This window comes from Henckelia pumila, chromosome 1, assembly GCF_033568475.1.
Source record: "Henckelia pumila isolate YLH828 chromosome 1, ASM3356847v2, whole genome shotgun sequence".
In the NCBI taxonomy this organism is placed as follows: domain Eukaryota; kingdom Viridiplantae; phylum Streptophyta; class Magnoliopsida; order Lamiales; family Gesneriaceae; genus Henckelia; species Henckelia pumila.
The window spans coordinates 38,351,203-38,377,718 of NC_133120.1; the positions used below are offsets into that span (position 1 = coordinate 38,351,203).

At 40.5% G+C, this 26,516-nt stretch overlaps 1 non-coding gene across 1 annotated transcript; it reads right to left on the minus strand.

Annotated features, from left to right (window-relative positions):
* Nucleotides 1–3,460: 3,460 nt before the first annotated feature.
* LOC140876974 (small nucleolar RNA R71) lies at nucleotides 3,461–3,566 on the minus strand. The gene has a single exon (XR_012149196.1). It is a non-coding gene; the product is annotated as a small nucleolar RNA R71 (small nucleolar RNA).
* Between the last annotated feature and the right edge of the window lie 22,950 nt (nucleotides 3,567–26,516).

Below are 26,516 nucleotides of genomic sequence, written 5' to 3' on the forward strand. Positions count from 1 at the left end.
CATGACGTGTGGTTGGATCGGAAGCTCCGATCAGGACCGGAGGCTCCGATCACCCCTATCCGGAGTCAACAAGTGATATTTTGACACGTGGCAGATCAGGATCTTCGGAAGCTCCGATGGCAGGATCGGACGTTCCGATCGAGGTTCGGACGTTCCGATCAAGGATCGAAAGTTCCGATCGTTGTCTATAAATAGAAGGCCGAGACTTCACTTTCATTTGCCAATTCCGAGTTCTCCTTTCCTTTCTAGTCCTTTTGGAGCTGTTCTAGTCTTCTTAGGCTTGGTCCGGAGGTCGGAGAGGCGTTCAGTAGTCGTAGCGGAGTTGTGCCCAAGTTCTGGAGGCATCGACATCAAAGGGCTAACGACGGACGAAGGTATAGCTTTTGCTTCCTATAAATATTTAGGAGTATGCAATAGCTTAGTTAAGGCTTTTAGAGCACTTTAATGATAGTAGTATCATTTGGCAGTGTAGAGCAGACTATAGGCGTGGACCTAGAGTTGGTAGAGCTTGCACTGTATTGAGGTACGAAAGTACTGTTCGAGATATCCTGACTGAGTATGCATGTATTACGTGACTGCATGATTTATATGCCATGATATTATGCTGCATTCATTTGCATCTTGCTGTATCTCTTTCGAGATGTCTGTTAGTAGGGTTTTACCCTATCCTGTTAGTGGATGGACTTCCATCGATTTGGGTCCGGCGTATCCACAGTTATCTCGGTATGGGAGCAACCTCCTGAAGCGACGGCACAGCGTGCTACATACCAGGGCCCGGTCTGTCTCTGTTATCTGATCCTTGACCTCGAGTCTATAGGGAGTTCACTTTGCATGCATGTATACTCATACTCTCGCACTGAGCGTTTTATGCTCACGTCTCGTACTCTGTATTTTCTGGACACCCTATTCCATGGGGCAGGTTTGCGATTGTACGAGGAGGGTGGATCCAGGAGGGGCTAGTCAGTGGTTGGCCAGCTGGAGCTTCGTCTAAGTTTTATTACTATTGTTTGGGTTTATACAGCTATTCGATTTGGTTGTATATTATTGGATAAATTACAGATTCCTTTTCTTGGGATTGTATAATGTTATTGGTTTCCGCAGTTTTATTCTGATATCTGTTTTATTAAGTTAATTGCATGCCTAAGTTCTGTTTAGTAGGTGTTCCGGGTAAGGGTCACTACAGGACTGCTATCAGAGATTAGTATGCTTTCATCCGGATGGGAGTGATAGCTGGTTTTTCTATGGTGAGGCAGCGCGACCCCCGATGCCTTTGGTATCAGCTTTGAGAGCCAGTCGAGCTCTAGAGTCTGGCGGGGAAGGCTACCTTATCTAAGCAGTTGATTTGTCCGCTGAGAGTATTGGGATAGAGAGCATTCCTGTTGTGGATGAATTCCAAGATGTATTTTGATAAGTGCCTTTTGTGCATGTAATTTGTGTTGATATTATTGGATAATTGCTTGGTTTCGAGCTGTATTATGTGGAAGTTGTTGTTGTTTTTGTTGGATGTCAGGAATTACAGGAAATAATGAATGTATGATAGAAGAAATCATAGAAGTCAAGTAAAGAGCGAAGCAAGCGAAGATGGTTCGTAGTTTGAAGAAACCTGGACAGACGACTATGTGCGCCCGCGCCTGTCGTCGTGCGCCCGTGCGTCAACTGAAGTGAAACTCAACAATTTTTCCACAGGAAGCTATGCGCTCCCGCGCTTGGTGTGGTGCGCCCGCGCATGAAGTCAAGTTATTTAATGTATGAGACAGGAAGCTATGCGCGCCCGCCTCTCTTGTGGTGCATCCGCGCGTCGTAGTTTGTATTACGAAGTGCTGTGTTTAATTTTGGGAATTTTCGGATACTTTTGGAAGGTGTTTGGACGAATCTTAAGGGTATATTTAAGGGTTTTTTCAGACCTAATGAGGAGGGAAGCGGCCACTACACAAAAATAATCTTGAGAGAAAAGTTGTTAAAGTTTCGATCGAGATTTGGAGTTGCTTGGAACGAAGACGAAGACTTTTCAACCGGACACGGAAGAAAGACTTCGGATTTGTTATCTTTACTTTATTTATTTCTTTTGAGATTGAATTATGTTTGAATTTCTGAACATGATTTATATTGCTATGAATTTTATTATGAACTAAACTTTTTAAGTCTAGTGGTCGATGTAGCCTGGTCAAGACATATTTATGAATGGTTGATTTTTATGAATAGAATTCTTCTAAATTAATTGTAATTCTAGGTTTGATATTCTTTTCAAGTTACTGGCCATAAATTGATTTGTCATATTTATTCAGAATCCGGCACTCGGGAGAGGGGATTTAGAATAGGATCAATAGAATTCACACTTTTAATTGTTTATATGACTCGAGTGAGCTTATAACTTTAATATAACTTAAAAAGAACATTGTTTCACACATATCATTACAAGTAGATTTTTTATAGGGATATTGAAATCGATCTGTAATTGATACATTCTATTTGATACTCGGGAGAGGGAAATAGTATAATCTATGTGTTCTTGGTTATTAATTTAAATGAATTCATGAAAATAGATTGATTGAGATTGAATATTATTGAGACCAGGTGAAATCAAACCTCTAGACTATTTTCCTTTGATTGATAATCTTTACAGGATTGTGTTTGTGCGCGCTTTTCAATTTTCTATATTTATTTACTTTGTCATTACCCTTCTAAAGTTTAATTTTCTAAATAAAATTAAGATTATTTTAATTGCAAGTATTGAATATTTTCAAATTATTCCCTGTGGGATCGACACTCTATTTTTCACTTTACTAAAACTTGACACTCGTACGCTTGCGAGTAATTTTTCACAACAAGTTTTTGGCGCCGTTGCCGGGGAATAATTTTGATTATTTTTTTAATCTTGTTACCAATTAGTCGAAGTTTTAATTTAGAGCTTTTCTTTATTTTAATCTAATTACTAATAATTTGTTATTGTTCTTAATTTCAGTTTATGCGAAGATCTCAAAGTGCGAATTCTTTGCTCTTTGATCCAGAGATTGAACGAACTACACGAGATTTGAGAGAGCTAGAAGAGAAGAAAAACTTAACATGGCTGAAGAAAATGTTAATGATTTGCCCTTGGTGCCAATTAGAGATCATTTCAGGCCGACGATCCAGGCTCACTATTCTGAAATCGCTCGAGGGACAATAAATGCCAACAACTTTGAGTTGAAGCCGGCATTAATTAACATGGTTCAGCAGAACCAATTCAATGGAACTGCCACTGCTGATCCTCATTTACATTTGCACACTTTTCTAGAGATTACTGATACTGTTAAAATAAATGGTGTTTCTGAGGATATAATACGCTTACGTTTGTTTCCTTTTTCTCTTAGGGACAAGGCACGGAGTTGGCTGCAGGCATTGCCGCTAGGACGCATAACAACTTGGGAAGGCATGGCTGTGAAATTCTTAGAGAAATTCTTTCCACCATCCAAAGCAACCCAGCTGAAGATTGAGATCAGTACCTTCCAACAGCATGATTCTGAACAGCTATATGAGGCATGGGAAAGGTACAAAGATTTGTTAAGGCGTTGTCCTAATCATAATATTGCAGATTGGGAAGAAATAGAGTTTTTCTACAATGGATTAAATACGCATACAAGAATGTCGGTGGACTCTGCTGCTGGAGGTACTATATTTGCCAAGGACCCCGTTCAAGCTTATGATATGCTGGAACAGATGACTATCAATAGTTATCAATGGCCATCTGAACGTACGGGAGTCAAGAAGAGAGTGTACAGTGTGGATCCTCTTACATCCATTACTGCACAGTTATCTGCGTTGAGTACACAAGTTGCTTCTCTGAACAAGGTGAATATCGCAGAACCTGCAGGTGTATCAGTTGCCATAGAAGAATCTCATCCACCTGAGGAAGCTCAATATATCAATCCCAGAGGCTATGGAAATTATCGAGATGCCTTGGAACAAATGGCTAACTATGCAAAGTTCATCAAAGATGTAATGTCCAAGAAGAGAAGATTGCAAGACAATGAAGTGGTGAATTTGACAGAAGAATGTAGTGCAATCCTGCAGAAAAAATTGCCACAAAAGCTTAAGGATCCAGGGAGTTTTACTATCCCTTGTTTTATTAGTGGTTCTAAAGTTAATCGAGCGTTATGTGATTTAGGAGCAAGTATTAATTTGATGCCCTTTTCTGTCTACAGGACCTTAGAGCTTGGAGAAGTCAGGGCAACCACCATCACTTTACAGTTGGCTGATCGGAGTCTCACATATCCTCGAGGTATTGTGGAGGATGTTTTGGTGAAGGTAGACAAGTTCATCTTTCCCGTAGATTTCGTAATTTTAGACATGGATGAAGATGAAGAAACTCCTTTGATCTTTGGACGACCCTTTCTAGCTACTGCACGCGCATTGATCGATGTCCATAAAGGAGAGCTCACACTTCGCGTTGGTGGTGAAGCTGTGATTTTCAACATTTATCATACCATGAGGGAGCCAAGAGAGGTGAGTACATGTAAGAGCATTGAAATTGTTAATTCTCATAATTCCTTTTCATGTGCAGGAAGTAATGACCCACTAGAAAGGTGTTTGGTGGCGGACGAGGTGGTTGATAAGGAAGAAGATTGGGAGTTACATGAACAAAAAATATTCCTAGACAGCGCTCCGAAAAAAAAAATGGTGAGTTCTAAGGAATCTGAAGCATTGGAAAATAGTGCACCTGAGGTATCTCCTGAAACTCATGATCTGAAAGCATTGCCTGCGCACCTATGTTATGAATTCCTTGGTGAAAATTTTACTTGTCCTGTTATTATATCTGCTCATTTGTCTGATGTAGAAAAAGATAAATTGTTGCGAGTTCTGAGAAAATTTAAAACTGCTTTAGGGTGGTCAATTTCTGACATTAAGGGTATTAGTCCAACAATTTGCATGCATAAAATTTTGATGGAAGAGTCTTATACTCCTTATGTTGATCATCAGAGGCGGTTGAATCCCGCCATGAAAGAGGTAGTTAAGAAAGAAGTTTTAAAGTTGCTGAATGCGGGAGTGATTTATGCTATTTCTGATAGTAGTTGGGTATCTCCGGTTCAAGTGGTGCCTAAGAAGGGTGGGATTACTGTAGTTAAAAACGAAAATAATGAGTTAATCTCCACACGTACAGTAACTGGCTGGCGAGTTTGTATAGACTATAGGAAGTTGAACAAAGCTACTTGTAAGGATCATTTTCCACTTCCTTTCATTGATCAAATGCTTGATAGACTTTCTGGTTATTGCTATTACTGCTTCTTAGATGGGTATTCCGGTTATAATCAAATTGCTATAGCACCAGAGGATCAGGAGAAGACCACTTTTACGTGTCCCTATGGCACATTTGCTTTCAGGAGGATGCCTTTTGGATTGTGTAATGCACCTGCAACTTTTCAGCGGTGTATGATGGCGATTTTTGCAGATATGGTGGAGGACGTGATGGAAGTTTTTATGGATGACTTTTCCGTATTTGGTACCTCTTTTGATCATTGCTTGCATAATTTGTCTCTTGTTTTACAGAGGTGTCAGGAAAAGAATTTAGTGCTAAATTGGGAAAAATGTCACTTTATGGTTCAAGAGGGCATTGTCCTTGGACATAAAGTGTCATCCAATGGATTAGAGGTGGATCGAGCTAAAGTGGTTGCAATTGAGAAGCTTCCACCTCCAAAGAACATAAAGGGCATCAGAAGTTTTTTAGGCCATGCAGGGTTTTATCGGCGTTTCATCAAGGATTTTTCTAAAATCACAAAACCCCTGTGTAATTTACTTGAAAAAGATTCTACATTCATTTTTGATGATGATTGTTTGCAGGCCTTTGAAAAGATAAAGACAGCGTTGACCACAACACCCATCATGATTGCACCGGATTGGAAGGAGCCCTTTGAGCTTATGTGTGATGCTAGTGACTATGCAGTGGGCGCGGTATTAGGCCAGAGGAGAGATAAGATTTTCAGAGCCATATATTATGCCAGTCGCACCATGGATGCCGCCCAGCAAAACTACACTACTACAAAAAAAGAGATGCTTGCAGTAGTTTTTGCTTTTGATAAATTCCGTCCATATTTAATTGGTACTAAAGTAGTTGTTTATACTGACCATGCAGCGATTCGCTACTTGTTTGCCAAAAAGGACGCTAAGTCACGCTTGATAAGGTGGATCCTACTGTTACAAGAGTTTGACTTTGAAATCAAGGATAAGAAGGAAAGTGAAAATCAAGTTGCAGATCACTTATCGAGATTGGAGTTAGAGAACGTGAAGGAGGAGGAAAGCATAAAAGAACTGTTTCCGGATGAACAGATCTTTGAGGTAAGTTCCTATACCCCTTGGTTTGCTGATATAGCGAATTTTTTGTCTTGTGGTGCTATGCCTCCAGAGTTGAATCGACATCAAAAGAAGAAGTTTTTCCATGACGTTAAGTTCTATTTATGGGATGATCCCTATGTTTTCAAACGTTGTGCTGATCAAGTGATTAGACGATGTGTGGCGGGGCAAGAGGCAGCTGAAATTTTGGAACAATGTCATTCCTCTCCCTATGGAGGACATTTTGGAGCCACCCGAACTGCCGCTAAGGTATTACAATCTGGTTTTTATTGGCCTACGTTATTTAAAGATAGTTATACGTTAGTGAAATCATGTGATAAGTGCCAGAGAACGGGAAATATTTCTAGAAAGCATGAATTACCCCTCACAAACATTTTAGAAGTTGAATTATTTGATGTGTGGGGTATTGATTTTATGGGTCCTTTTCTCCCTTCTTTTGGCTACACTTATATCCTATTAGCAGTGGATTATGTGTCGAAATGGGTGGAAGCAATTGCCACCTCTACTAATGATGCTCGTGTTGTAGTAAAATTTTTGCAGAAGAACATTTTTACACGGTTTGGGACACCACGAGCAATAATCAGTGATGAAGGTATGCACTTTTGTAATAAAATTTTTAATATCTTGCTCGCTAAGTATGGTGTCAGGCATAAGGTGGCGTGTGCATATCATCCGCAAACCAATGGTCAAGCGGAAATTTCTAACCGAGAAATCAAGAAAGTATTAGAGAAGACGGTGAAGACGAATAAAAAAGATTGGGCACTCAAGCTGGATGACGCATTATGGGCATACCACACTGCGTTCAAAACACCGATTGGGATGTCACCGTATAGGTTGGTGTTTGGTAAGGCATGTCATTTGCCCTTGGAGTTAGAGCATAAAGCATTTTGGGCGGTCAAGAAGCTGAATATGGATATCGAAGCATCGGGGGAGTTACGTAAATTACAGTTGACAGAATTGGACGAGTTTCGAAATGATGCATATGAGAATGCCAAGATCTACAAGGAACAAACAAACAAGTGGCATGATAAGAACATTGTACCTCGCGAATTCGAACCAGGTCAGAAAGTATTGTTATTTAACTCCTGTCTAAAATTGTTTCCAGGAAAATTGAAGTCCAGATGGTCTGGACCATTTATGGTGGAGAAGGTATATCCGCACGGTGCGATTGAGCTGCGATGTACAGATGGAAGAATATTCAAAGTGAACGGGCAAAGGGTGAAACATTATCATGGTACTGAAGTACGAAGTACTGAGAGTACTCTCCTCACAGACCCGGTTTAAAACTGGTGCAAGTCCGGCTGAGGACTATAAAACAAGCGCTAAATGGGAGGCAACCCATTTGTCCTTTTCGTTTTAATTTTGTATTTTCGGTTTCTGCTTTGCATTTTGTCATTTCCTTGTTAGTTATATATTTTTTTTTCTTTATTTCATTTTCAGGAACCAATTCCAAAATGTCACGTGCGGCCGCGTGTCCCGAAAATTACAACTGAAGAACTGGTCCAGACGGTTATGCGTGCCCGCGCCTCCTGTGGCGCGCCCGCGCGTGAAGAAAGGCCAATCTCAAAATTATTTACAGTGTACTATGCGCGCCCGCTTCACTTTATGCGCGCCCGCGCCAGAAATCAATGAACACAAGTGCAGTTCTACAGAGTGCTATGCGCGGGTGCTGGTCACTAGAGCGCGCCCGTGCGTTGCTTTACGAATAAAAGAACATGAGCAGTGCCCTATGCGCGCCCGCCGTTCCTTACGCGCGCCAGCCCCGCCTAAACTTATTGCCCGATTTCTTTCCCTTCTTTCTCTCATTCCCTTTTTCTATTTTTACCTTATATTTCCTTTTCTTCCAAATCTTTTCTCTCCAAAATGCCCTTTTTTTCTCCCTTTCTTCTTCTATTGTAATTGTTTTCCCTTTTATCTCTATATTTTTGTTCTTTTCTCTCAATTCATCCTCTCTACCTTATAAATTTTTGTTTTCTCTAATCTCTAACTTCTCGTTCACGGGTGAGGCATCAAGCTTGGTGCAAGGCTATACGTTTCTGGGTTATTGTGGATTTTTCTCTTGCTCCAGTGTAAGTTCTCTGTTCACGTGTGTGCCCACTTTTTTGTTTATTGGGTTCTTGAACTGGAAGGAACTTTTGGAGTAGATTTGTCATTTTGTGGGGTGAATTGATTGTCGTAGTGTTACATTGAAGTGTAGAGGTGGGGTGACTGGAATTATTAGTTGTGGCTATCAAGATTGTTGAATTCTTCTTGTGAATTGCAAGTTCCTATTGTGCATGCCAAGTGTTTGATTTATGGCTCCTAAGAAGAAAACAAAGTTGGGGGAATCTTCTTCTTCCACCCCTGATTTTGATAATCATCGTTTTTGGAATCCAACGGCCGAAGCAAATTATCAAGAGTTGCTTTCTAAGAATATTTTGCCTGAGAGAGGATTTGACACTACCATTGGTTTTGAGCCAAATGGAATTATTAGATGCAATGTCGGGGATGAGGCGATACAACGTCAATGGCTTCAATTTGTTAAGCAGCCTCAAGAAGCTGTTATTTCAGTGGTGCGAGAGTTTTATGCCAATCTGAAAGTTAAACACGTTGACTTCAAAGTATTAGTCAGAGGACACATGGTGCCGTTTGATTCGGTTGCCATTAATACTCTCTTTCAGATTCCGCCAATAGATAATGATGAGTATGTGGCATATCGATCTGGGGACATTGATTATGATGCTATTATCCAATCTATCTGTGTCGAGGGAGCTGTGTGGAGATTTGGAAGTGATTTTAAACCTTCCAAGTTGCAAAAGGTTGATTTGAAAAGTGATGCCAAGAGATGGTACGCTCTCGTCTGTGCTCGACTGAAGCCCACAGACCATGATCATGAGGTCACACGTGAAAGGGCGATTCTTGTTTATTGCATCGTGGAAGGAATGGGTATGGATTTGGGCCGTATCTGTCAAGAGACGATTCAAAATGTGTTTACTGGTCGATCAAGGGGGGGCCTTGCTTTGCCTTCCATTATTACTGATTTGTGTGAAGCAGTGGGGGTTGATTGGAGCCCGACTGAAGAGTTGTTGAAACCTATGGCTCTCATACCCGGTGGTTCTTTGTCCTCTTGCCACCAATATGCTAGTGAACAAAGAGAACGTGCGGCTAGAAGATCTTTCAATGCTCGAGCTGCTGCTAGTCGAGCTACTGAATCACAGTCTGCAATGCCTCCTTCTTTGGAAGCGCGGGTTACTTCCATTGAGGAAGTTTTGCGCCAACATCGTCAAGAATTCCATCACTTTCAGCAAAGACATGACGTTTTCATAGATTACATGATGGGATTCACTGGTGCATTAAGCCACCAATTTCCTCAAGCGGCGAGTTCTGCTCATCCTTTTCCCCCTTTTCCTCTGTGGCCACCTGCTTGTGGTACTTCAAACCCGACACCTGCTGTTGATAGTCATGATATGAGTGATGATAGCAACGACCACTGACGGTCGTCGTTTGTGGTACATGTCCTATTTATTTCTTGTTTAAATCATTGAGGACACTGATTGTACCAAGTTTGGGGGGATTTTGCTTCGTGATTCCAAAGTGTTGAATGTGTTTTTATTCCTTTTTGTGTGTTTTGTTTTATTTTGTTTCTGTTTATTGTGTTAGTCTTCTGTATTGTGTAGTGGTGGGATGCATTTGCGAGATTGGATTAGTTTGTGAGGTTGTGAATGAAAGAGTGGGTGCCCAGTGAGCCAACTTGTGGCTATGGGCTTTGATGACTTTTTGTAAAAACAATCTTTTGTTTAATGTAATTTACACTTTTATTAATGGCAATGACTTTATATTACTTCATATTGTTATATTGTGATATACTATTGTTGTTTTGATAAAGACCTTGAATATACCATAGTGTATGTAAGATGTGGTAGAACATGGAGATGTCTATCATGAAATACATCTTATAGTCACTGTATATTCTAAACTGTTCCTAGTCGATTGAGCCGTCCGATAATAAGGATAAGGATCGCTCGAATTTGAGACTAGCATTTGCGATGCGGAGTACCACGTTTCATTGGTAGGGAACATAGAGATGTTCGAAGCATGCAAATGGATATTCATAGGATGAATAATCGAACTACCCTATCCGGACTTTCCAAGTGGTTATCACTTATCGAGTGGATAAAGTCCGCGGTTTTGGTTGTACACCATTAGTCCTTACGACTTGAAACATCATGGAGACTCTATATGCTAGTGCTGTGCTTTGACTCGTTTACCGACTCTATGGGGTCATCAGGTGTCGAGATTGGGTACAGTTACGACACATATAGGAGTCGATGCATTGTTGTCAAGGATTCACCACATACTTGCGAGTGTGGATATCCTATGCGATCTGAGGAGATATTAGTGTGACGAATCTCTGGCCAGAGTACTTGATGTGATTTAAGAAATGGTTTCTTAGTAGCACATGCGATGTCACTAATTTGATCTTCAAGATGTATTGCATAGTTATCGAATCTTGAGCGACTCTCGATATACCAATGGTTGTTGATTCGATCGGGATATATGGATGAAGGGACCGTACTGTACGCTAACCAAAATCTACTGGTTCTTGTAGGCACTATCAGTGATACCTAGGGAATCATGGGGCGATGTTGCTAGGCGCTTTACCATGATTCGTTGGGCAAGTCGGAAAGTGTTGTTCCGAGTCACAAGGAGTTGTGAGCCCACGGCTAGCTGTATCCCTGAACCATTGAGGGTCACACAGTGTAATGGAGTTTTAATCCCCGTTGAGATAGTTAAATTTAAAGAGTTAAATTTAATGAACTAAGGAGTTGGACTTCTTAATTAAGAGTAAGGGAGTAGGGTTTCCTAAAATGACATAGGGATGGACATTTTTGGAAACCACTGAATTCGGATTCAGGAAAATTTATTTTGACTTTAAAACGTGCAGAAATGGTTTCTGTGCACATTGGTGAAATCGTTTCATCAATCGGAGTCACGATGAATTTTATATTAATTTCTGAACGAGCGGGCTTTGCTTGTCAGGCCCCAGCTTATGATTAATGGGCCCTAAGGTGTTAGTGGCCTGCATTATAAATAAGTTATTTCGGTACAGAAATTACACAGAACAGGTCATAATTTTTGAGACAGAGAAAATTTTCGAACCCTAGCTCTCTCTCTCTCTGTTCGGCCGACCCCTCCCCCTCTGCCCGAGATTTTCCGGTCTGTGATTTTGAATTGCAGTCTGGAATAGCGAATCAGATTCGTTTATTCTCTTCGCAGAAAAACTTCTGATAGATTTTCTAGTGCAATCTATCAGAGGGATTAAACCTCTGTTCGTGGACCTGATTGAAGGAGTTCATCGGTTCCAGGGAGAGACAACAAGAGCAGATCAAATCTGTTGGTGTCCATTAATCTCGTTGCGAGATTGGAGGTAAAATTTAATTAATTGTTATTTGAATTTTACACACACAATAATTTAATCGTTAAACGGTTGATACCCACACCATGGAATTGTTCCATGATAAAATTTTTAAACTTCCGCTGCACCGGGTATCAATCGTGATTGATCTGAGAGCCGCGTTTCCAACAGTGGTATCAAAGCCAGGTTGCTCAGATCAAACGATTGAATTAATCAATTGTACAAAATTTTTGAGTCTCGGTTTTTGAAACAAAATAAATATTTTTAAATAAAAAAAATTTTTTCGGGGCAAAACCCGGGCAGCGATTGGATCGCTGCCCGGTGGGGCAGCAATTGTTGCTGCCCCGGGCGGCGCACGGCGCCGCCCAAGGCGGCGACCGTCGCCGCCCAGGGCGGCGCACGGCGCCGCCCCGGGCAGCGCTGTGCGCTGCCCAGCGCAGCGCTGGGCGCTGCGCAGGGCAGCGCTCGGCGCTGCCCAGGGGCGGCGCTCGGCGCCGCCCAGCGCAGCGCTGGGCGCTGCGCAGGGCAGCGCTCGGCGCTGCCCAGGGGCGGCGCTCGGCGCCGCCCAGGGCAGCGCACGGCGCTGCCCTAAGGGGCAGTAGGGCTGCCCCCGGCCCGCGCCCCGGGTGCGGGCCGGCCCGGGAGTGTCCCGGGCGGCCCGCGGGAAAAATTATATTTTTATTAAAAATTAATTTTAATATGTTAAAATTTTATTTTTGGTCCGCTCAAAAATTGTTTTTGATTGGTTCACGAGATTTCGGATCGAATTGTTCGAGTCCGTAAATTTTAAAATTGATTTTGGATAAATTTGAATTTTTGGAAAATTTTAATGTTTTATCCGTAAATTGAATTTTGAAATCAATTATTTTGGTACAATTGATGATAAGATATGATCTTATGATATATTGAGTAAAATATGATTTTATTTGTAAAATTGGATTTTATAGATAAAATATGATTTTATTTGATATAGAGATAAAATATGATTTTATATGTGAAATGAGATTTTATATATAAAATATGATTTTATCTTGTTTAAATTTGAATTGCCACAACATGTTATCCAATAAATTAATTTTGAATTAAATGTTATTGGATAAGGATGATCGATTGCCATGACCAATTTTGTAGGTGTATGTTAGGAATTTACATTTTGTCTTTATTATTGTTGGTTTTATTAATGGGCCTGGTTTATGGCCCGATATGAATGTCATATGTAATAAAAGTGGGCTTGGTTTATAGCCCGTTCCCACCCCCTAAAAATGTATCCCCTACTTGTCATTGTTATTTATTGTAAATACATTAGATTTAGTGGGAGATCAAGATTTGAAGATGGTGGGCCCAGCAGACAATGAAGACTGAAGAAATGTAAATTGGAAGCATATGTAATAGGATTGCATTTGCATACTGCATATTACCTAGGATTGGACTAAGACCCGTGATTGGCAACCACGGGTCAATTAGAAATGGAATCGATCATCCTAAATAATATGTGATATTATGATTGTATGCATGTTTAGACATAAATTGCGTGAATCTAGACATAAATTGCGTGAATCCGGCAATGCATGCAATAAATTAAATATGATGAGACAAATATTTTTATAATTAAAAATCCCTCATTTTAAATATGATTTAAAATTTATATCAAGATAAATAAAGGAAATTTAAATTTGTTTAAATGTTCCCACCTTCCATCAACGGTCAATGTATGTGACGCTACCCGCGGATACGGTCCGGCTCATATTATTGGGGGGGCCCGTCCGTCGGAAAGCTGTACATTGGATCGACAAATGTTGTAAGTTGGGTGGAACTCCCATGGGATCGGCTCATATTATTGGGGGATCCACATGGCGACCGTCCATCACAACTTAATATTGATGGGTCATCTTGACATGTCACTTTAAACGGCGTCATATTATTGGGCCCTTATTGGACATGAGGTAAATACATGGGGTTGCTTTGGAAGCAATTGGGCTCTACCTTTTGAGAATTATGGTTGGCTGATATTATTCGGGACCATAAGTTTGTCAATTGGACTCCATGTTCTCACTAAGGAAAAAGTTTCCCGTTTTCACTAGAGGGTGGTGAAATCGTTAAAATAGTGGGAGTGAGATTCATAAAATTAAATTCGCCTATTTTATGTCTTAGTAAATTGTTAAACAATCATTGATATATGTCTGTTTTTCTTTTCAGTATTTCATACAATGAATTCGCGAAATCCATTATTCTCGATCCTCGAACAAAACAAGTTGACTGGCGCCAACTATACGGAATGGTTCCGGAAGTTGAAGATTGTCTTAACTTCGGAGAAAATGCTCTATGTGTTAGAGAAAGCACCTCCGAAGGAAGCACCAGCTGATGTTAGTCCGGAGGAATTGGCCAAGCTTGATGCATGGTGGGACCATGACATCAAGACCAAATGCTATATGCAAGCCTCGATGTCTGATGAACTCCAGAGGCGATTTGAGGACACGGTGAATGCTGCTGACATTCACGCGCAACTCAAGGAACTTTTTGGGGCTCAGTCGAGGGCTGAAAGGTTCTCTACTGTTAAGGAGTTGATGACGTGCCGCATGCGTGAAGGGACTTCGGTCCGTGATCATGGGGTACGAGTGATTTGGCTCATACAGAAGTTAGCGACCCTTGATTTGGTGTTGGAGCATGAACTCAATGTGGACTTGCTGCTTCTATCTCTTCCTTCTTCATTTGATGGATTCGTGATAAATTTTAATATGAACAAGATAGAGGCCACCCTTGAAGAGATGGTCAATATGCTCGTTACATATGAATCCACACTTAAGAAGGATAAGCCAGCTTTCTTGGTGGGCTCCTCATCTTCTGCTAAGAAGGGGCCAAGTATGAAGGGCAAGAAACGTTCTGCCCCACCCAAGAAAGTGGAACCCGAGAAGAAGCAAAAGACAAAGGCTTCAAACAATGGAAAATCCAAGGATGTTTGCCATTACTGCAAGAAGCCGGGTCATTGGAAGCGCAACTGCAAGGAGTATCTTGAGCAGTTAGGAACTGCAAAGGGTATGTTCTATATCGAAATAAACATGTCACTTAATACAACTTCTTGGGTATTGGATACCGGATGTGGATCTCACATTTGCAATGATTTGCAGGTGATGACAAGAAGTCGCAGGCTTAGAATGGGTGAGACCCAGCTGAGGCTCGGGAATGGTTCCAGAGTTGAAGCTACAGCCATTGGAGATGTTTGTTTGATTTTGCAGAATGGTTTTAAATTATTGTTGAGAGATGTTTTATTTGTGCCAGATTTAATTAAAAACATTATTTCTATTTCTATGCTTGATAGAGATGGTTATTCTTGTAATTTTGTGAATGGGATTTGCAATATTTACAAGAATGAATGTTTAATTGGAAATGGACAACTTGAAAACGATCTATACAATTTAAAACTAAAAGACGTTCCAGTGAATTGTATTGACAAACCGGCGACAACAAACAAAAGGAAAATCGATAGTCAAAACCCGGCAAACCTTTGGCACGCTAGACTAGGTCATATTTCCTCAAGGAGGATGAACAAGCTAGTGGGAGAGGGCATGTTGGATATGTCTGATATTAACTCTCTACCTACTTGTGAATCCTGCCTAAAAGGAAAAATGACTAAATCTCATTTTAAGGGGAAGCCTGAGCGTAGTCAAAATCTGTTGGATTTGATCCATACAGATGTTTGTGGTCTATTTAGAGTAGGGACTCAACATGGCCACACCTACTTCATTACCTTTACTGATGATTATTCAAGGTATGGGTATTTATATTTAATGAAATATAAGTCTGAAGCATTTGAAAAGTTCAAAGAATTCAAGGCTGAAGTAGAAAACAAGCTAGGTAAAAGTATTAAAGCACTTCGATCGGATCGAGGTGGAGAATACTTGAGTACCGAGTTTTTGGACTATCTAAAAGAGAATGGGATTCTCTCTCAGTGGACTCCTCCTATGACACCACAGCTTAATGGTGTGTCGGAGCGTCGTAATCGAACTTTGTTGGACATGGTTCGATCCATGATGAGCTTCACTGAGCTTCCACCTTCGTTTTGGGGCTATGCGCTTGAAACGGCGGTATTGTTGTTGAACAACGTCCACACTAAAGCAGTGGACAAAACACCATACGAGTTATGGAATGGCAAAGCTCCTAAGTATTCGTACTTGAGGATTTGGGGATGTCCTGCTTACGTGAAGCGGACAGTGGGAGATAAGTTGGATAGTCGAAAGGACTTCTAGACCTCCAGTTCGATATGGTCTTCTTCTTGAAGGGGATCAAGATGAACCCGACATTGGATGTGATCCAAGAAACTTCAAGGAAGCAATTTCTGATGCGGATTCGAATTTATGGCTTGAAGCTATGCAGTCAGAATTGGATTCGATGCATACAAACCAAGTTTGGTCTTTAGTAGATCCTCCCGATGGAATTGTTCCGATAGGGTGCAAATGGATCTACAAAAGAAAGCTTGGGCCTGATGGTAAGGTATTGACCTACAAGGCGCGATTGGTGGCGAAAGGTTATACTCAAAGGCAAGGAGTTGACTATGATGAAACCTTTTCACCAGTTGCTATGTTCAAGTCCATAAGAATCCTTATTGCCATAGCTGCATGGTATGACTATGAGATATGGCAAATGGATGTGAAGACTGCTTTTCTTAATGGAGACATTAAGGAAGAAATCTATATGAAGCAGCCAGAGGGGTTCACATCCATGGGAAGCGAGCATAAGGTATGCAAGCTTCAGAGATCAATTTATGGTCTAAAACAAGCATCAAGAAGTTGGAACCAGAAATTTGATGAAACAATAAAAGATTTTGGTTTCATCAAGAACCCGGAGGAACCGTGCGTGTACAAGAAAGTAGTTAAGGATGCTGTGACATTCTTAGTACTTTATGTTGATGACATCCTACTCATTGGGAATGATGTAGGGATGTTGCAGTCAACAAAGATATGGTTATCAGGTAGATTCTCGATGAAGGATTTGGGTGAGGCATCCTACATTCTTGGGATACAGATCTATAGAGATAGATCTAAGAGAATGATAGGACTCACACAATCAACCTACATCGACACCATATTGAAACGGTTTTCAATGGATGGGTCCAAGAGAGGACATCTACCCATGTGTCATGGAGTTTCTCTATCCAAGTCTATGTGTCCCAAGACTGATGCAGAGATAGAGAATATGACACATGTACCATATGCGTCAGCTATAGGTAGTATCATGTATGGGATGATATCTACTAGACCGGATGTAGCATTTGCTCTGAGTGTCACGAGCAGATATCAGTCTAATCCTGGTCAAATGCATTGGAAAGCCGTGAAGGACATTCTTAAGTACTTGCGAAGGACTAAGAATATGTTCATGGTTTATGGAGGACGAGAACTCAAATTGGAAGGCTATACCGACTCTAGCTTCCAAAGTGACGTGGATGACTCGAAGTCAACCTCTGGATTTGTGTTCATGCTCAATGGCGGTGCTGTCTCTTGGAAGAGTTCCAATCAGGACACCACAGCGGATTCCACCACTGAGGCTGAATACATTGCAGCATCAGCTGCTGCTAAAGAGGCCGTTTGGATGAGGAATTTCGTCCAAGAGTTGGGCGTCATTCCTGAATTTGTTGGTCCAGTCCCGGTGTACTGCGACAACACGGGTGCCGTTGCTCAAGCAAAGGAACCAAGGTCTCATCAAAGATCCAAACACGTACTGAGGAAATACCACATCATCCGGGAGATTGTGGAAAGAGGAGACATCACTGTCGAACGAGTGGCCTCTGCAGACAATATCGCTGATCCGCTTACTAAGCCCTTGCCAGGACCATTGTTTGACAAACATCGCGAAGCAATGGGTCTACGTAGTATGACTAGTTGGCTATAGGGCAAGTGGGAGATTGAAAGAGTGGGTGCCCAGTGAGCCAACTTGTGGCTATGGGCTTTGATGACTTTTTGTAAAAACAATCTTTTGTTTAATGTAATTTACACTTTTATTAATGGCAATGACTTTATATTACTTCATATTGTTATATTGTGATATACTATTGTTGTTTTGATAAAGACCTTGAATATACCATAGTGTATGTAAGATGTGGTAGAACATGGAGATGTCTATCATGAAATACATCTTATAGTCACTGTATATTCTAAACTGTTCCTAGTCGATTGAGCCGTCCGATAATAAGGATAAGGATCGCTCGAATTTGAGACTAGCATTTGCGATGCGGAGTACCACGTTTCATTGGTAGGGAACATAGAGATGTTCGAAGCATGCAAATGGATATTCATAGGATGAATAATCGAACTACCCTATCCGGACTTTCCAAGTGGTTATCACTTATCGAGTGGATAAAGTCCGCGGTTTTGGTTGTACACCATTAGTCCTTACGACTTGAAACATCATGGAGACTCTATATGCTAGTGCTGTGCTTTGACTCGTTTACCGACTCTATGGGGTCATCAGGTGTCGAGATTGGGTACAGTTACGACACATATAGGAGTCGATGCATTGTTGTCAAGGATTCACCACATACTTGCGAGTGTGGATATCCTATGCGATCTGAGGAGATATTAGTGTGACGAATCTCTGGCCAGAGTACTTGATGTGATTTAAGAAATGGTTTCTTAGTAGCACATGCGATGTCACTAATTTTATCTTCAAGATGTATTGCATAGTTATCGAATCTTGAGCGACTCTCGATATACCAATGGTTGTTGATTCGATCGGGATATATGGATGAAGGGACCGTACTGTACGCTAACCAAAATCTACTGGTTCTTGTAGGCACTATCAGTGATACCTAGGGAATCATGGGGCGATGTTGCTAGGCGCTTTACCATGATTCGTTGGGCAAGTCGGAAAGTGTTGTTCCGAGTCACAAGGAGTTGTGAGCCCACGGCTAGCTGTATCCCTGAACCATTGAGGGTCACACAGTGTAATGGAGTTTTAATCCCCGTTGAGATAGTTAAATTTAAAGAGTTAAATTTAATGAACTAAGGAGTTGGACTTCTTAATTAAGAGTAAGGGAGTAGGGTTTCCTAAAATGACATAGGGATGGACATTTTTGGAAACCACTGAATTCGGATTCAGGAAAATTTATTTTGACTTTAAAACGTGCAGAAATGGTTTCTGTGCACATTGGTGAAATCGTTTCATCAATCGGAGTCACGATGAATTTTATATTAATTTCTGAACGAGCGGGCTTTGCTTGTCAGGCCCCAGCTTATGATTAATGGGCCCTAAGGTGTTAGTGGCCTGCATTATAAATAAGTTATTTCGGTACAGAAATTACACAGAACAGGTCATAATTTTTGAGACAGAGAAAATTTTCGAACCCTAGCTCTCTCTCTCTCTGTTCGGCCGACCCCTCCCCCTCTGCCCGAGATTTTCCGGTCTGTGATTTTGAATTGCAGTCTGGAATAGCGAATCAGATTCGTTTATTCTCTTCGCAGAAAACTTCTGATAGATTTTCTAGTGCAATCTATCAGAGGGATTAAACCTCTGTTCGTGGACCTGATTGAAGGAGTTCATCGGTTCCAGGGAGAGACAACAAGAGCAGATCAAATCTGTTGGTGTCCATTAATCTCGTTGCGAGATTGGAGGTAAAATTTAATTAATTGTTATTTGAATTTTACACACACAATAATTTAATCGTTAAACGGTTGATACCCACACCATGGAATTGTTCCATGATAAAATTTTTAAACTTCCGCTGCACCGGGTATCAATCGTGATTGATCTGAGAGCCGCGTTTCCAACAGTGAAAGGGTGAATTGTTGAGTGAATGTGAGTTACATTCAAGAAACCATGAAAGAAATGAAAATACATTGGCCAATGATGCAAATGAAATTTTTTAGCTTTACTCCATGATTGAACTAAAAAAATTTTTATCAGTAAACCACTGAGATGAATGAATCCCTATACATTCTGTGCTTTTGCTTAAGTCTGAATTAAAACATACAAACATAGAAGTGAATGAGGCAATTCTTGAGATTTTTGGGCTTGATTTTTATTTGAAGTATTGTATCCTTAGTTTCCCTTTGAGCTTTCACAAGATATACATGAGTACTTTAGGTACGTCATCTGAGTTGAAAATCATCGTTTTCTGCTGATGATTATTTTTTTCTGCACTTGTTAAAATTTGTGTGATTTACTTGTGAATTGAGATTGTCTAGAACTCGTTCGGACACCCTTTGAGGCGCAATACGGGCAATACTGAGATTAGGGATGATTTAGGCATTTTTTTTCTGAATTCGTTTGAGCCTTTCAAGCTACCTTATTAATTTTATCCCTAGTACCTTGTTTGAGCTTTATTGAAAATCGAATGGCATGCGTGTAAACGTGTGATTAAACCCCCATTCGTAATTATTTCAAGGTCCTACATTGACTACCTAAATAGCCTATACACTAATTCCTACCTTTAAGGGAGTAATTTGAATGCCAACATGTTATATGCTCCTAGTTTTATATGTCAAAAGTTGAATGGTGTGGTGGATGAGTTGAAAAGAAAAGTGGTAGTAGAAAAAGTTGAAAAAAAAAAAGAGATGAAAGAGTTGTGAAAGAAGTTGTGAAAAAGTTGAAAAAATCAATGAAGTGAAGGAAAAAAGAGTGAAATTGTGAATGAAAAAAAAAAGGAGTCGTAATTAGAGTTTAAGCATGAATATGAATTACTCCTTATTTTGAATTCTTTTCCTTTATTTGTAGCCGTGAGCCAAGCCTTACATTATAAGCTAATTAAGTCCTATTGACCGAGCCTCAGTTGCCTAATATACTAGTGGAGAAGGGTTGCGAGAATCTAGCCTATGGATGATTGATTGACACTCTTAATGAATATGAATTTTTGACCGAAACACGCACACAAGTTTCTTTTGTGAAATAACCTGATTTTCGTGTGGGTTTCAGAAGTAATTATCCTGTGTTTGATCCTTTCACCTGTTAAAGTCCTCCTGATCTATGAATGTGTGAATTGAGTAGATAAGAGTATTTTGCACGTGAGTTGCGGGATTTGTAATTTTTGGAGGTCACTAACGTGTGTTTGAAAAATGTTAGTTTGATATGATTGGATGAAATTTTCTGAATATTTTGCTAAGGCTATTGTTTCATAGTATTTCTTGGTTGGTCTTGATTTGTTGAGTGGAATAGTTAGTGTTTTGTGTTTGAGGCTTGAATGATTTTTGCTCGGGACTAGCAAACATTTAAGTTTGGGGGAATTTGATAAGTGCCTTTTGTGCACGTAATTTGTGTTGATATTATTGGATAATTGCTTGGTTTCGAGCTGTATTATGTGGAAGTTGTTGTTGTTTTTGTTGGATGTCAGGAATTACAGGAAATAATGAATGTATGATAGAAGAAATCATAGAAGTCAAGTAAAGAGCGAAGCAAGCGAAGATGGTTCGTATTTTGAAGAAACCTGGACAGACGACTATGCGCGCCCGCGCCTGTCGTGGTGCGCCCGCGCGTCAACTGAAGTGAAACTCAACAATTTTTCCACAGGAAGCTATGCGCTCCCGCGCTTGGTGTGGTGCGCCCGCGCATGAAGTCAAGTTATTAAATGTCTGAGACAGGAAGCTATGCGCGCCCGCCTCTCTTGTGGTGCGTCCGCGCGTCGTAGTCTGTATTACGAAATTCTGTGTTTAATTTTGGGAATTTTTGGATACTTTTGGAAGGTGTTTGGACGAATCTTAAGGGTATATTTAAGGGTTTTTTCAGACCTAATGAGGAGGGAAGTGGCCACTACACAAAAATAATCTTGAGAGAAAAGCTGTTAAAGTTTCGATCGAGATTTGGAGTTGCTTGGAACGAAGACGAAGACTTTTCAACCGGACACGGAAGAAAGACTTCGGATTTGTTATCTTTACTTTATTTATTTCTTTTGAGATTGAATTATGTTTGAATTTCTGAACATGATTTATATTGCTATGAATTTTATTATGAACTAAACTTTTTAAGTCTAGAGGTCGATGTAGCCTGGTCAAGACATATTTATGAATGGTTGATTTTTATGAATAGAATTCTTCTAAATTAATTGTAATTCTAGGTTTGATAGTCTTTTCAAGTTACTGGCCATAAATTGATTTGTCATATTTATTCAGAATCCGGCACTCGGGAGAGGGGATTTAGAATAGGATCAATAGAATTCACACTTTTAATTGTTTATATGACTCGGGAGAGCTTATAACTTTAATAGAACTTAAAAAGAACATTGTTTCACACATATCATTACAAGTAGATTTTTTATAGGGATATTGAAATCGATCTGTAATTGATACATTCTATTTGATACTCGGGAGAGGGAAATAGTATAATCTATGTGTTCTTGGTTATTAATTTAAATGAATTCATGAAAATAGATTGATTGAGATTGAATATTGTTGAGACCAGGTGAAATCAAATCTCTAGACTATTTTCCTTTGATTGATAATCTTTACAGGATTGTGTTTGTGCGCGCTTTTCAATTTTCTATATTTATTTACTTTGCCATTACCCTTCTAAAGTTTAATTTTCTAAATAAAATTAAGACTATTTTAATTTCAAGTATTGAATATTTTCAAATTATTCCCTGTGGGATCGACACTCTATTTTTCACTTTACTAAAACTTGACACTCGTACGCTTGCGAGTAATTTTTCACAACATATTTCCAGATGAGATTCCGGGTTTTTCTCCTGCTCGGGAAGTCGAGTTTGGCATAGAGTTGATGCCGGGTAATTCGCCTATTTCTCGAGCACCGTATCGTCTGGCTCTGTCAAAGATGCGTGAGTTGAAAAATCAGTTATAGGATCTGTTGGACAAGGGATACATTCGTCCTAGTGTATCTCCTTGGGGAGCTCCTGTTCTTTTTGTAAAGAAGAAGGATGGGTCTATGCGGTTGTGCATTAACTATCGGCAGCTGAATCGAGTTACTTTGAAGAACAAGTATTCGTTGCCTGACATTGATGACTTGTTTGATCAGCTGCAGGGTACTTCGGTTTACTCCAACATTTATTTGAGATCTGGGTATAATCAGTTGAGAGTCCGAGATCAGGACGTAGCCAAGACTGCATTTCGTACTCGCTATGGGCATTACGAGTTTCTAGTGATGCCATTTGGTTTGACTAATGCACCGGCTATATTTATGGATCTGATGAACCATGTCTTCAGGGAGTATTTATACAAATTTGTCGTGGTCTTTATTGACAACATCTTGGTGTATTCGCGTAATGCGGAGGAGCATGTTTCTCACTTGTGAGTGGTATTACAGACTCTTCGAGACGAGCAGTTGTACGCCAAACTGAGCAAGTATGAGTTCTGTATGGATCGAGTGGTCTTTCCTGGCTATATCATATCCAGGTAGGGGATTTCTGTTGATCCGAGCAAGATTGAGGCTGTGCTTAATTGGTCGCGTCCAACGACGGTTGCTGAGATCCGTAATTTTCTGGGTCTAGCAGGATATTATCGACGCTTCATTCTGAACTTCTCTCAGCTAGCTCGACCGTTGACGCAGCTTACCCGCAAGGGTGTTGATTTTGAGTGGTCCTCCGAGTGTGAGAAAAATTTTTGTGAGCTTCGACGGCGGTTGACTTCTGCGCCAGTGTTGGCATTATTGTCAGGATCTGGAGGGTATGTGGTATACACTGATGCTTCTCTTCAGGGGTTAGGTTGTGTCCTGACTCAGAATGGGCATGTGATTGCATACGCTTCTAGACAGCTGAAGCTTCACGAGGATAACTATCCAGTTCATGATTTGGAATTGGCAGCCATTGTGTTCGCTTTGAAGATCTGGCGTCATTATCTGTATGGCGAGAAATTTGAGATCTTCACCGACCACAAGAGTCTCAAGTATTTGTTCACTCAGGCGGAGTTGAACATGAGGCAGAGACGTTGGATGGATTTGCTTAAGGACTATGATTGCGAGATTAAGTACCATCCGGGAGCTGCTAATCTCACCGCTGATGCTTTGAGTCGCAAGGTGCGACTATCCGCACTGCAGACTTGTTCGATGTCTGGTGCGATCAGTGACTGTTGTACTTCGGGGTATACCTTCAAGCATAAGAAATGCAGAGTATCCAGATGTTTGCGATACTATCTGAGCCAGTTTTGTATTCGAGGATTCGGGATGCTCAGATGTCTGATTCGAAGACCCAGCGTTTAGCTCGCCTAGCTAACGAGGGTAGCTCGTCTGGATTTCACTATCAGTCAGATGGTTTTCTGTTTTTGTCTGGTAGACTTGTGATTCCGCAGGATGAAGAGTTGCGAGAGGAGATCTTGTCTCAGGCACATCGCACCAAGCTGAGTATTCATCCGGGAAGAAACAAGATGTACAAAGATCTACGTACTCGGTTTTGGTGGAAGGGGATGAAACGCAGCGTGTATCAGTATGTCTCGAGATGTTTGGTGTGTCAGCAGGTCAAGGCAGAACACCAATGACCTGGAGGTTTGCTTCACAGTCTGCCTATTCCTGAGTGGAAATGAGAGTTTATCACGATGGATTTTGTGACATATTTGCAGATGTCCTCGAGGAATTGTGATGCTATCTGGGTTGTGGCGGACCGACTCACCAAGTCAGCGCATTTCATCGCCTATAGTCGAGAGTACTCTGTGGATCGCATGGCACGTCTGTATGTTCAGGAGATCATTCAACTTCATGGAGTGCCTGTGAGCATTGTCAGCGATCGAGACCCCAGGTTCACTTCTAGGTTCTGGGGAAGTGTTCAGCGTGCGATGGGTACTACTCTCAGTTTGAGTACTGCCTATCATCCGGAGACAGATGGTCAGTCAGAGCGCACTATCCGTACTTTGGAGGATATTCTTCGAGCGTGCGTTATGGATTTTGGATCAGCCTCGCAGGATCATTTGTCATTTATCGAGTTCGCGTACAACAACAGTTATTGTGACGACCCGAGTTCTAATCTCTCGTTTACTCGAATCATCATGAATCATAGACAACTCGAATAATCATGAATCATAGACAAGAATCAATGTCTAAACAACATAAAAAAAAATTTAAAAATGGAGAACCTCGCTTGATCGGTGAAAAACCACCGATCAAGCGAGCCTTCAAGCTCAGCTCCTCGGGTGGAAGGTTATTATGGCCTCGCTCGATCCGCAAGAAATCACCGATCGAGCGAGCCCAACACCTTCATGGTTCTGTTCCTCCTTTTCAAAGCCTCGCTCGATCCGTGATAAATCCCCGATCGAGCGAGAGCAGTTCCCAGAAACAAAACAGAAATGCAGCTGCTGTCAAAATGAGTTCTATCATGCCATTTCACCTAGAATCAACTCCTAATAATTCCATATATCATCATAAACCAACAAGCATGCTAAACATGATAAATTTAATAAGATGGAATCATCATAAAGCCTTAAAACATAATCATAAGGGCTCATAAACATGCAAGAAGCAATGTTATATCAACAAGAACAAGATACATCATGTTGTCTCAAGGATTTACATAACATTTCAAATCCTATAAACATCTATAAGACAACAACTAGATCATCTACAAGTTTTGAAACAAGTAGGTAGAACATAATCATGTTTGGAACTCAATACAAACATCGACAGCTCACACAACTCATCTAAACTCGGATCATCACACTAATCGTCTCATCCCTTGTTCTTCAAGATTGCCTTTGCCTTGTTCCATTCCCACCTATTGCCATGACACATACAACATAACAATAGCCGGATAACTCCGGTGAGAAATATATTTCCCAGTAAAAGAAACTAAACATGCATATAAGCATATATCAAGATCATGATATAAAAGTAAATACAATGCATGTTTTCAAAACAAGGTTAATTTCATCATTCGTTGGTTGGGATCCCGAGAAGTAGATATCATAACTAATCCACCGACTCTCCCGATCGAGGTGGGGTTACTTATCTTCCTTCTCTAGACTTTGAAGCAATCATATATGCAAATCAGACGCTAGGCTAAAACAACCACCCAGGCCATACATATACAATCCCTCATATCGTATATTCGAACGTTTCCGTTCATTTCAAAATCAAGGAATAAGTCTTCAAGATGAATGCAACATATATCATCATCAAAGCATTCATTATATCAAGAACTTATTCAACAACTCAAAGTAAAGCACATAAGAGCAATTAAGCAAACAAGTATGTGATTTAGGGGAACTCGATACAAACCATCTCGAGTTGTAATCCCAATCAAATAGTAGTCCACTTTTACCTTCGTATTTCGTCTGTTCTGAATTCTTCAACCTCAAAACATGCACATAAATCTTCGTTCAATTCATTCCTTTCAGAATCGAGCCAAAATCATTAACACATCTTCAATCAAATTCATTTCAACCTCAAGCGAACTTCCTCGGTTCACAATTCGACCTCTTGAGTTGATTGAGCTCGTAGCACATCTGAAATATAAAGATTGAATCTAACAAAATCAGTATACAATCCCAAGATCATTAGCTCAATCATAGACTATCAGTATGGTTTCAAAACATAACCAAGCATCGTAGCGATTGAAAATCGGGAATCGTTACGGTATCGAATTCATTTCTAATTTTGATTCCATTCATACGGCTTTTCATATCCGTTCATTGTCATTCAACTCTTCAAACCAACAGCTATTATCATAAACATATCCAAGAACATCTCATCTCGAAAATCAGCTATCAAACTTGTCTCAAAACACATATCGACGGCGTAGCGATTAAAAATCGATAACCGACGACATATCGACTTCGAATATAACTTCATATCATTATATATCATCAACACCAGCTAATTACCAGCATAATCAGATGCTACACAAGTTGAAATCTATGCTGGTTATCATATGAATTTCATT